Raw genomic sequence first — 11,206 nt, forward strand, 5'->3', positions numbered from 1 at the left:
TGTTGTTCAACTGAAACGTCTGTTCTACAATCGCTCCCTCTCTGAAACTCAGAACAACTCGTCTAAAACCTCTTTAAATAGAAAATGTTGGTTTATGCTGAGTTTATCAGATCAGTGTGTTTTTTACTTGTAGTTGAACAAACTCTCAGGTCACATGATCAGTGAGAAATGCAGGGAGTGTCAGAACCGCTCCGACTGGATGACTTTCTGTGATGTTTGTGTTCACTGAGCTGCACAGTTTAAAAAATCCTGAATGTAAATCTTCTTTGTTGTGTGTTAGCAGATTTGTTTTAGGAAACAGTGATTTTATTTTCTGTGTTGTTTCACTGAGCTGCTGATGTTCACAGTTGTGTATCAGGTGTCCTGTTTTAAAGTCCTGGTTTTTATGGAGTTGCTTTTTGTCCATTTCCTGTCTGTCAGACAGCAGCAGGACAAAAGTGTCTGTAAGTCCATCTGAACTGATCCAGCAGGTGAGAGTCCTTCCAGAGAAATCTCTCCATGTCTGATCACACTGTGCTGCATCACTGACTGATGGTACAGTACAGATGTTTCTGCTGCTGATTGGCTGCTTTCTCTTTGCTCTTTGATGACTTTTATAGCAGATGAACAGCTGTTTCAGAACAAGTTGTGTTACTGTAGTGTTCAAGTATGTAGTTGTCCCCTAACTGGGCAACTAATCTACTCACTTAAAAAGCTCAAAATAAAGTGGTGCACGTAGAAAGAAGAACAAATGAAATGTAAGTGAAAATGACACGCTGTATTCAATAATACAGATGTTATTTTCCATGGTTAGCTCAGGCTGTAAACCTGTTTATTTCTACTGTAAAGTTGGACTTTACAACATGGAGCTCTGTGGGGATGGGCTCACTGTTGGAGCCAGGCCCCAGAGGCTGAAAGGGGAACTGCAGGTTTTGAGTCTTCTACATACCTAGAGAAGATTGAAGCAAGGCGTCTGGACTTGTAGAGTCTAGAAGACGTTTCGCTGCTCATCCAAGCAGCTTCATCAGTTCTAACTGTTTGGTGGAAACATGGTTTATATGTGGTTACAGACCTCAGTGGGTGGGTCTGGGTAAATCTTACAAACAATAGCAATAAATGTTTCCATAGTTACCTGTGATGTTCTGGCTGACTGGGCCAGGTGTGTCTAACGACTGGCTAACGACTATGAAACTGCCGGAGGGGGACTGGTTGACAGCCCTACGTATGATGACCTGGATGACTGAGAATCTTCATCAACAGTCTAGTCAGTATTTAGTTATTATATTATTGACACTGTTGTCTTGTTCATCATTAATGTTCTTTATTAAAACTGCTTTTAAGTTTTATTTATTGTTGAAATAATATTCCTGCAAAAGTGAAGGGGGGATGAAGAACACAGGCTGTCGATCAGATGGTTGTGATCAGCTGTATTGAATGCAGCACTAAGGTCCAGTAATAAGACAGAGACTTTGGATGCATCATTTCCAGATGTAGGCCATTCAAGACTTTAATAAGTGCAGTCTCTGCGCTGTGGTGTGCTCAAATCCAGAAATTCATTCAAATGATTGTTCCACACCAAAATGCATGGATTTGTTAGGAAATGTTTTCATTGACTTTTCCCAGAAAAAGAAGGTTAGATATTGGCCTGTAGTTATTTGTAGCTGAAGCATCCAGGTTGGATTTTTTTAGACAAAGTTTAATTACTGCAGTTTTCAGGGCTCGAGGAAACTGCCCTGACTGAAGAGAATAGTTTACCATTTGGACACATCTGAAGCTGCGTAGTTAAAATCAACAACAACAAGTAAAGGTTGGAGGCAGATTATCAAGGGAGGGACTTTTGGGCAGCAGTTCAGCTGGGACTGGTACTCCTGAGTTTGTCAGTCTGTCTATTACAGAGAACAATGTGCGAGCATTGTTACTGTTTCTAACAATAATCTCTGAAAAAAGGATTGTCTTGTATTTTTCAGTTCCTGGTTGTAGTCATGTAGGTTGTCTTTGGCGCAGGATATACTCCACTGATATCAGCATTCATTTTTCTCTTTCTGTGTGTTTTTGTCTTGGCACTAAGTGTGTGTCAGGTGACTTCAGTCTGTTCAGGTCCCACTTTCATAGGTTTTGGAAAGGACACAGTGTCATCCAGGTTTAGCTTATCAGCGGCAGGAGGATCATAATTAACACTGCTTTTTGTGGATAGAGATTTAGCTTTCTTACCACCAGGTGTGTGAGTCTCATGAAGACTTTTATCATGCTTGTGTCAGTGATTTGCTCCGGACATGTCTCCACCAGGCTGAAGAATAAACTCAGCTGCAGCAGGTCTGTTGCATTGTTAAAAAATCCAACACTAACACTGAAACCAGCCTGTGTAGCTGCCGATCTGAGAGTGGGGACGAGTGGGGAGGTGCAGACATGCTGTGTGTGGGTTTCCCCTCAGCCTGGGACATAACAGAGACAACCAAAGCAGACAAAAGACAAAATCCAATAAGAGACCACAAAGGGTTGAAAAGGTCCAAACACAGGAAGAAACAGCTCCACAGTCCAAAAGCAGGCAGGACTCAGACACAAAGAATCTCATCCAAAGGGTCAGACTGGACTGATGGACTGAAGAGTGAAGACACTGAGACACTGAGCTGTGAGCAGCATTATTAGGGTTAGGGTTAGGGCGAGAAACGCCACTGTTTAAGAAAACGAGTTACCACCAAAATAAGTTTCACACGGGGTCTCTGTTTAAAGCTTTTAATCAATTAGTAACAAAACACGTTATCCGCCATGTTTCCCTGCACCGTTTCTTCCCTTTTTCCCCAATCTGCTACAAACGCCCTGATTTTCAGCACAATGCAGCATTTCCATTCAACCAATCACGGGGCAGCTTTCCAACTGTCATGGTGGAGGGTTTGTATGAAAACTAGAAGTTTCATATAAACCCTTTTTGGAAAGAAAACACTTTTTTCTGGATTTATAGCGTTTTGGAAGCAATCTCTTCATTTGTTAGGCGGGACAGCCGAAACCAGTTAAACAAGCTTTTACTGACAGCTCTGAACAGACCACATTAACTTATCATTCATTTTAGTGCAGCCGCCACAACTTCCATTTCACAAACCATTGTTTAATCTTCAGTTATTATATTTCCTTTTATTTTGCTTTGTGCTTTGGTTTCATTCTGTAACACTGGACTTATTTTTATGAAGGTTTGAACTCTGACAGTTTGAACAGGAGAGAAAGGAGTATAAAGTGTGTAGTGAGGGCTTCACAGCCTTAAAGCATCTAGAATAACTGTAAAAAATAAAGCCGATTACTTCACGGATTTCACCTTTTGCTGGTTATTTTTGGAACGTAACCCCGCGATTAACGAGGGACCTCTGATGAGAAGGAAGAGACTGGGCTCTCAGCTGCAGTAAAGGGGGCAGGTCTGGCTCCAACACAGGTTTCAATGTGCAAGATGTCTTGCCCTCACATTCTTCTTCCATTTCCACTTGTCCTGAAACTTCGGCCTTCGCTGTCAACCTTCCTTTTCTTACTCACACTTGCCATTTTAGAAATGGGCAATAAAAAAACACAGATCACTGGCAAACTGGGTGGTGAGAGTTTGACCATGTTTGCTGCCATCTTGTGGTGAAATGTTAAATATATATAAATAATAATCATTTTTAAACGTGTGATTTCATCCTGTGGACAACAGTACTGGTGGCATATTATGACATTATTGATTTTATGACAGAGGCTTCGGCCCAGTGAACATATGAACTGGACTTTTGGTCTGTTCTACAGGAAGAACCCTCAATGATAATGCACCAACAATCCCAACCAAAGAAAGGAACATAAGGACAGAAGAACCAAACAGGAAGAAAATAGAAATAACTATTGTTTATATAACCTAGAAAATTTCACAAGACATTTTGAGTGGGCCAATGCGCGCTCACCCACACTCTGCTGCCGGTCCGCCCCATTATATACCACCAAACCTCATTCCTGATCACCATATGTGAAAGATGCCACTGATGACATTTCATGCTTTTACAGTGTTTCTGGTTTTATATAAGGTTTAATAGGCCCCAAGCTTCTCCATTCATTCTGGATGGAGGAATCCTAAAGATGTGGATGTGACTTTGGCTGCTATTTTATGAAGTTTGGTAAAAGACATGAACATGAGGACTCAGTATGATAAAGTCCAACTCCTTATGAGCAGTTTGCAGTTGAAATGAATATTCTGTGTAGAGGCATGCCAGACTGATAGGCTTCCAAAGTTAGCTGGGTTTTGTCAGGGATCTCACCAGTTTCCCATTATTTCCTATGAGGGGGGTTAGGTCAGCTTAAGTGGCTTGCCTGTCAAAACAAAAAGTGGCACAGACATGGGGACTCAATATGTCAGAGGTCTAATGTTTATCTACATTTTACATTTTGAATGAAGGTTCTGTGTGAAAGCATGCCCAAACACCATGCCTTCAAAGTTTTGACAGTGATTTGATGCCTGTGGGGAGGGTTGATCGCAGTTTTTCTGGATTTTTTCAAACACCGTTTATCCGATCGCTACCAAACCTCAGAGGGTAGTAGTCCTGACCGAGCCGGTCGATTTGATGTATAATTTGTAGGGGTGGCTAGCGCTAGTTAGCTGTGAAATGAATTAGAGGCTTTTATTTTGAAAATCAGTGTGTGTCTGTGTAAGTGTGTGTGTGTGTGGGGGGGGGTGGGTTGGGGACACTCCCTAATGCATGTTAAAACATGTTTAAGTGTTTTATTTTGAAAATCTACACGTCAGAATATCCTGTCATTGTGCAGGGTCTTTTATTTTGAAAATCCATGTTTGTGTGACTGTGTGTTGGCAGGTGTGTATAGTGTGTGTCTGCTGATTTGGAGGCTTCTATTTTGAAAATCAGTGTGTGTGTGTGTGTGTGTGTCTGCCTCTGTATGGATCAATACAGTGAAGTTACATGAATGAATGAATGAATGAACCCAATGCATTGTTAATGGGAGCGGCCATCTTTGCTGATGTCATCAGAGAAGTCAGTCAGAGCACCTGTTACAGTTACCATGGAAACGGCACCCTCAGTTTTCGGCTTCCTGGTTTTGTGACTTTTGCCTTTTTCTCTCTCTCTCCCCATTCACCGTCTATGTCGTTCGCCCACTGTTTTTTTGCGATTTACCTGAAAACCGTACGTCGGAACGGAAAGAAAAGTCATAGCACAGGTGTCCCGGTACAGCCGGACGTCCTGTAAAAGTTTCAGGTCGCTCACATTAAAGCTGTGGGACTAGTTCTGCTGAAAATGTGTCCAGAAGAAGGAGAATAATACAGAAGCGGAATAAGTATTTACAATAGTAACAGTGGAACAATATCAGGATAGATCAGGAGGTCTGAGTCTGGTCTTTCAGTCCAGATCCTCCTCCAGACTCTGATGAAGGAGCTTTTGGATGATGCTCTTTATCCAATGATACAGTTGATGCTGCTGTTCTTCTCATGTTCTAAATGTGTCGTCTGTCTTTACTCACATTGCTGCAAATATCCAGTTTGTGTTTGAACACAAAGCTGATAGTTGTGTGTTTGTTCATTCAAACATTAGTGACAAAAAGTCTGATGATAAACTTTGTATGAATGAACAACACATCAGTCAGTAAAGACAGAATGAAGCCATCAGATGTGTCAGATGATAAACTGCAGCTGTGTCTTTTTCTCTCCATCAGATTTCTGTCAACTTGAAGTCGACACAAACTCAGTGCACACAAAGCTCAAACTGTCTGACAACAACAGGAAGGTGACACATGTGTGGGAGGAGGAGCCATATCCTGATCATCCAGACAGATTTGACTACTGGCCTCAGCTGCTGTGTAGAAATGTTCTGACTGGTCGCTTGTTTTGCTGGTCGATTGTTTTCTCCAAACCAGCAGTGTTGACTGCTGGTTTGGAAGAAACAATCAGTCCTGGAGTCTGATCTGCTCTGATTGTGGTTACTCTGTCTGGCACAATAACAGAGTAACATCCATCTCCTCCTCCTCTGTCTCTCACAGAGCAGCAGTGTATGTGGACTGTCCTGCTGGCACTCTGTCCTTCTACAGAGTCTCCTCTGACACACTGATCCACCTCCACACCTTCAGCACCACATTCACTCAGCCTCTACATGCTGGGTTCTGGTTGGGTTCTGGTTCCTCAGTGAGTCTGTGCTGTGTGTAGAAGCAGAGTGTGTGGAAGTGACAGCAGCTTCAACTTTGTGCTTTAAATGTTGATGATGTTTCACTTTCATTTGAATCACTGACTGTGATTTCAGGTCAGAACATGTTTTTGTCTTAGAAGCAGTGAAATGAAGAATGTGAAGCTGAATTTATGATCATGAACTTTGACATGTCCTCACAAATGAAACCCTTACATTAAGAAATGCATGATTCCATGTTGTTATGGCTCTGATATTAAAATGTAGTATTATAATAGGAGTTAATGGACCTAAGTGGAAAACACCATTTAAAACTGCTGCAATACAAACACTAATAACTCCAACTCAATATTTTGGATCAACTTTGACATGACAGATATAAAATAATGCCTGAGCCTCCCAACTTGTACAATAACTTGTCTGTCCGTTCTTTCTCTCTCTCTCTCCTCTCCCTTCCTCTCGCTCTCTCTCTCCCTCTCCCTCTCTCTCTCTCCCTCTTGCTCTCTCTGCTCCTCCTACAACAAAATGCCAACAGGCAGAATGACCGTTTGATATAATAATGATAATATTGCTCCTCACGTGAACTATACTTTATATATTACTACAGGTTTCATAGTTTTTTTATATTATTTATTTTATATGTTTTTTTTTCATACTTCTTGATTCCACTTAGTATTTCGTGAGAATTACTTACTCTGATTACTCTTATTACTTACTCTATATTGGCCACTACTTTACTTTGACAGCAAGGGAGAATATTTTTTCCAACTGACTAGTAATTCAAAAGTAACATTTTCACAAAAATATTCTAGAAAGATAAATCACCTTTGAAATCAATCAAAAGACGATGTGGAAAAATTCTATATTTCTGCTGTAGACTGAACACAAGTTGAGTACCTTAGTCCTGACAAGTCTTTCCCAGTGTCCCTGCTGCTGTTTGACTAGTTTGAGAACGGGTTGGTTGGACTTCATTTCCCAGCAGCACTGTTCAGCAACCATATTCTGGTAAAGCTCCAGGTCGGCTCTGTACTGACGACCATTCACTCTGCCACTGCAGAACAAAAAGAGGGCATCAACACACTCCAAGTTTCCTCCATACCAACATTAATATTCTACATTGTTTCATGATCATCTCTCAAACTCTATAATCTTCCCCTATATCCCTCCTCATTCTTTGTCAGGGTGAACCAATAAACCACTATAATTCCTTGGAAGCTTCCCACAGGTGAGCAACCACAAGGAATCATGTATACTGACAGTCAAGAAATGCACCAACAACCAAGTTACATATTTGCTGCTGATAGAAGGTCTTAGGAATCAGATGGGCAAGCTTTATTCTACTGTTATGTAATGTATACAATGAAAATCTGACACAAATGAGGGCGGGTATATTGAGTCTGTGCAAACAAAGAAGTTTGTTCCCTGACAGACCACATATTGTACGACGTCTCGTGCCTTTTTGTTGAGTCGTCTCTTCTGTTAGTGCTGATGACCTGCTGTCTGTAGCTTCCATCTGCCCCTTCAGGTACACCTGTACACATGATTTATGGAGTGTCTCAGCTCATTCATAGTAGCCTATATAAAACATCTATCTGTGTGCTAGTTTACACCATCTCTTGCCTCTTAGTGTCAATCTGCGATGTTTAGTAAACTGTGGATCTGTATAGAAGTTACAAAAATGCTTTTACCATTTCCAGAGGGGTTTAGAGAGGCAGCCAGGCTAATCACTGGATACACGTCTATCACATCCCTCTACCTGTGTATGATAGCCAGCGTTCAATTAAACATTTGTGACAGTGTGTATGTGACAACAACAACATCAAAATGGATATAAACCTTAAGTGGCTACAGAGCAGAATGAAAGGTATTACAGGAGCACAGAAACAAGAGAGCAGAGGCTGTGTGGTTCCCTTACGCCAGGGGTCTCAAAGTAGCGGCCCGCGGGCCATTTGCGGCCCGTGAACCGATATTTTGTGGCCCCCCACTTGACATCAAAGTTTAGTGTTAGTGCGGCCCGCACATATTTCTCACACGCACTTATTCACTGAGGCTTGTCCTGTGCATTTTATTTTTATTATTAATTGCCGTCAGTATTTCTCTGATATTTAGTTAGAATTCTTTTTAGGAGTGGCAGCCTCAGTTCTGCTCGGCGTGTCGTTTCTGTCTCTGCATGCTCGCGCATTTCTCCGCTGCAGAGGAGTTCCGCCCCCCCGACACACACACACACACACACACACACACACACACACACACACACACACAGGCGTGCGCACACACATGTGAGCGCACTGCACCAGAGGAATGAGAGCGCGCATTGAAAACTGTGCCAAGCGACGCGCTGTCTGTTGGACAGGTCTCAGCAGCCTATAGCCATGCTGGTATGTTGACGGTGTGTTTTCAGGTGCTGTCTGTGCGCATGTAGCAGTGCTCCGTCAGCATATAGCTCAGTTGGTTAGAGCGTGGTGCTAATAACGCCATGGTTGCGGGTTCAATCCGTGTACGGGCCATTCTGTGGTTTATGCTGAGAAACAGTGTGACTGTGAAATCACAATCTTCAGATGATGAGACTGACTCGCTGCCTACTGCACTAACGAGGCTCAGAAAGAGGTGAAACATGGTCTTATCTCTTTTTCTTTTTTACCAATGTGCCAATGTGAATTAAAAAATGATTAAAATTATATACACTATTATTTATTTAATAGTTGTGATTGAGATATATATTTTGTTTTCTTCAACATGTTTCTAATGCAGCTACAGTATCTCTTCTCTCATCTTCCTCACCTCTCTTCCTCTGCCTCTGTCTCCTCTCTTTCTAAAGCTGAGCTGCAGCTGACAGACTCTTCATTCTGTCTGTTATGATGCTACGAGCACGTCACGCCCCCTCCCTGAACATGACCGGCTCGTTATCATCACTCATTCAGGTCAACAGCAAATTAGCAAAACCCACATAGTAGCAACAAATCCTGCTCCTCCGCTGCATGTTCACCTGAACTGCGGATTCTGCTGTTCAGCAGCGAAACGTCTTTAAACCCTTTCTGTCTGTCTGTTTGTGTGAGGCTGCAGTGAGAGGGCCGTATGAGTTCTGCACACACGTTTCAAATTAAGATTAAGACTTTTCAATACTTTAAGGGCCTTCATTTTCCCACAGTTGATTCATCAACTTTTAATACTGATTAAGACCCCGCGGACACCCTGACCTCAAATGTCACTTTGTATAACAACTTGGTGCAGTGAAACTGAAAGTGTAATGTATTTTATTGTGTCAGCCTGAAACCATTCAACCATGTAGTGTGGTCCAAAGAGACTACACTAGTGTGCATGTGCATGGAGATCCAAATCCCAAACAATCCATGAACCAATAACACACACCGCAATTCATTTTATTCACCACTAGATGTCCTACTCGAGCACTGTGTCAGAGAGTGATAAGAGAAGATAAGATAAGATAAAACAGTGGAGACTGCGACCTGAACGCAGCGCCTTGGACCGCTCGGCCATCCTGACATGAAAAGCGTGCTGTCCACAACAAGTTTGGAAAAGCTCAAGGATGAACACGTAATAAACAATCTGAAATCTTCACTGACACTGATGTGGACAGACTCAGAGTGTGTCTGTCTATGCTATCTCAACAAGTCTTGAGCCAGAGATGAGATTTTTCATCTGGTCACCACATGATGAATCGTTCTGACTATTGTAGTACCTTGAGATCTGCCTTTCCCAGGTGTTTTGTCCTTAAGGTGAAGCAGTCTCTGCCTCAGGGTGAAACTGGGTTTGAAATGTGCTGGGACGTTTTATCCTTTGCCTCCTCATTGCACACCAGTTGCTCTCGGTCCAGCAATTTTAAAATGACAGTTTTTGGAAGTGTCAGATGGACTGTGCCAGGGTTTGGTCCTCAGACATGGAGGGGCATAAAGTGATCTTGGAGATGAAAAGAACCGTTGTTGGCAGGATTCGAACCTGTGCGGGGAAACCCCAACGGATTTCAAGTCCATCGCCTTAACCACTCGGCCACAACAACTAGGAAAAGGTAACAATGAAGAGTCTGATGACCCAGGTTGGTTCTGTCCATGAGTGCATGGTCTTGTCCAGGTTATCCTGTCCAGTTTGGTGTTGGTGCTCCTTTACTTGTTTCCATTTCATTCGAAGGTAAATCTGCGCCGACCAGAGTCTCCGTTTGACAGACAGCTATCACAGACAGTTAAGTCAAAGTCAAAATTCCGGAATGAAAAGCAGAAATCTAGAACAAGTGGCAGCATTCCAGTGTAGACATCAGTATTCCAGAATGATAGGCAGAATTCCCTGCTCTCACTAATTTTAATTAATTAATTGCTGCTCTCACTGACACTTCTATCAGCAGTATTACTACACAGCTGGCTGCATGGCAGTGAATGACATGCTGATTACAACACAAGTCCACTGTGATGGTTCACTTAGACAGGCACTGAAATGTTCTTCTTTGTGGAGCCTCTTCCAAACCATGATCTGACAACTACTAAACATCCAAGACATGAACAATAAAAATCAACCTTTCATTCATGTTAGGCTGAAAACACATCAGAAGAGTCTTCGTCACTTTGTGAGATCAGTGAGGAAGAGTATGTTCCTCAAACAGAAAGTGAGACTTCAGTAGATGTCAGACAGCACAAGAGAAGCAGAAAGACTGATGTGAAGCATCAAGGTATCATGCTGAAGGTTAGTTCATACTTTTAGACCTTCCTCACTTTGTGAGGCCTCAAACAGTCTTTATGCTGCTAAATATTGTATTAGACAAATGGAAAAGAATCACTGTTGTGCTAATATCACAGATGGATAGCATCTCCATCACAGTCTAATATAATGTTGTGGTCCAGGTGCTCCTAAAGCTGTCAGAAGATGCCATGTTTCAGTGTCTCCTTGAAGCCTGTGTAGATGAATGTATGGAGAGCAGCAGCAGCTTTGTTGTGACTCACAGCTCTCAGTCCTTGTAAATGATTGGAATGCATGTAGTGCTGTTTATTTCCACATTGTCCTGTTTAGCTGTCCAGGAGACTTACAGGCACACAGGTCAAATGAACAGTAACACTTTGGATTTGTGGGATCAACAACTCAAA

At 42.2% G+C, this 11,206-nt stretch overlaps 1 non-coding gene across 1 annotated transcript; it reads right to left on the bottom strand.

The window, feature by feature from the left end:
- Nucleotides 1–10,052: 10,052 nt before the first annotated feature.
- trnas-uga (transfer RNA serine (anticodon UGA)) lies at nt 10,053–10,134 on the bottom strand. Its single transcript has one exon. It is a non-coding gene; the product is annotated as a tRNA-Ser (tRNA).
- Nucleotides 10,135–11,206: the final 1,072 nt, after the last annotated feature.

Source organism: Parambassis ranga, unplaced genomic scaffold (assembly GCF_900634625.1).
Source record: "Parambassis ranga unplaced genomic scaffold, fParRan2.1 scaffold_21_arrow_ctg1, whole genome shotgun sequence".
Lineage (NCBI taxonomy): Eukaryota > Metazoa > Chordata > Actinopteri > Ambassidae > Parambassis > Parambassis ranga.